This window comes from Penaeus vannamei, chromosome 7 (assembly GCF_042767895.1).
Source record: "Penaeus vannamei isolate JL-2024 chromosome 7, ASM4276789v1, whole genome shotgun sequence".
Lineage (NCBI taxonomy): Eukaryota > Metazoa > Arthropoda > Malacostraca > Decapoda > Penaeidae > Penaeus > Penaeus vannamei.
Genome location: NC_091555.1, coordinates 10,573,536 through 10,575,623, shown reverse-complemented (window position 1 = coordinate 10,575,623; position 2,088 = coordinate 10,573,536).

The window sequence follows — 2,088 nt, the reverse complement described above, 5'->3', positions numbered from 1 at the left end:
TTGTTTGACACCATCTTTACTATTATTATCATCATTATTTTTCATATTATTCATTCATTATTATTACCAATGTGAAATGCTACAACTCACAAGAATCGACTTACAACAGAAGTTCAGCCCAGAAGTAAGGAAGCAGAGAATAAAGACCTTTGTAATAGGGGAAAAAGTATGTTAAATTCGGGAAAATTCAGGAAATGTAATAAAAAAATAGACATATTTTGATTAAGCAAGGATGTAAATTTGGTAATAATGAGGGTTTGGCTCGGAGGCTGAGACAGACTCGACGTAATGCTGAGCAAGATGAAGGGAAAGTTCTGATAATTGATTTCAGTGGTTTCTTGTCATTTTATTAATATTATGGTTATTATTATTATGAATTTTGTCATGATTATGATTAGTATGATCTTTATTATTATTATCATTATTATTATTATTATTATTATTTTCATAAATATTATTATCAGTATCATTGTTGTAATTATCATTATTATTCGTATTATTATTATTATTATTATCATTATTGATAATTATTATTGATATTCTTGTCATCATCGACATTATTACTGTTATCATTGTAATCAGTACTTTTTTATTTTTATGTTCGTCATATTTACTATTGTTATCGTCGTCATTATCAATATGATTATTATTGATATCTGTAAAAAGTGATAATATTAGTGTAGCTATTAATTAGGTCGAAGGTTCCATGGTCTGCGCCTTTTATTTAACAAATAATAATGTGTTGTGTGTATATATATTATTAAATATATATTGAAGTAGATTTGCTGACACATATAGGCAGAATATAGACAAAGCATTCGAGGAGTGAAGTGCACTGCACTTGGGGAAGGACTTTCACACGAAAATCACGAAAAATAAAACCAGTGAAGAACCCGCAGCAACACCGCGCTGCAATCTGCGCCTGCCTGACGGACTCTGCGCGGTGCCTCCAGTAGTCCGTCGAGGTCGTTCTCCTCAGGCAGCGAAGAAAGCGCTAATATCACGGCGACAAGAGTTGGTCTCCCTGATGTGCATGCTTCGGCAGGGCGGCCAGCGGGGGCGGAGAGGCTGCGGGCCTCTGTCCGCATGTCACTGCCTGCTGCGTCATTATTTTGTATATTTATTTTCAAAGGAATGGAAATTTGCGGTGAATCTTAATCCTTTCTGGAAGGACGTCTCTTTCCCGACGTCCCTTTGGTAAGCCTTAAGGAAAGTAGGTTGCTTGTACCATAGAAACTATACTGAAGAGATTTTTATGAAGCTTCTTTTTCTCAGAGTTTAAGCACTAAAGGGCTGCTCGAGTATCGGATAAAGTGTTAGGTGTTTGATAGTTCCTATAGTAAGCTCGTCTGTTGAGGAACGTTGACCACAGACTTCAGCCAAGATGGGAATCGGTTGTTCTCGTCAACTGATTCGTTCATTCGGTTCAGTCCATCTGTGTTGTCTTTATTTCGTGTTGTATTTCGGGTTCCCCAAATTCACGAATACTTTAGTGTCGTTTCCGTCAGCCGTTTAGTGGAGTATGCACTTAATACTGTGGCCAGATAGTTCGTCTTCAGTTCTGGAGATTTGAAAGGGATTTGCAGTGCGTTGCTTCTTTGTTATGATAAATCAAGCAATTGCTTTTTCAATGCAAAATAGTTTTGTTATGAATAAGTCTTTTAGATAAGGCAACACAATGTCATCACAGCCAAATCCGAAAGAAAAAAATGATCATTAACCAAAGATTTTTGTGTTCTTGTAAACTACCTAGAAATTCACTGAACATGGTTGGGTTTCCTAGCCTTGAATTGTATGTACCACTGTGCTTGGGAGACGGAGTCAATAGATACCTATTATTTCTCTCGGTTTGTATATAGATATAACACTAGGTTAATGCTGTGTTCAAGATATACCGCAGTGCACAACTATATATAGTTTTTTTTTCTTTGACACGTAATTTGCTTTTGTGAAGAGAAAAGAAAACAAAGACCTGTCTTTTTTTCTCTCATTTTTATTCCCAATGAATAGCTTACGACGGCATCCACTGCCCATATTTGGAGTAATACAAGTAAGCCGACTCATCACACAAACCCCATGGCGATCACG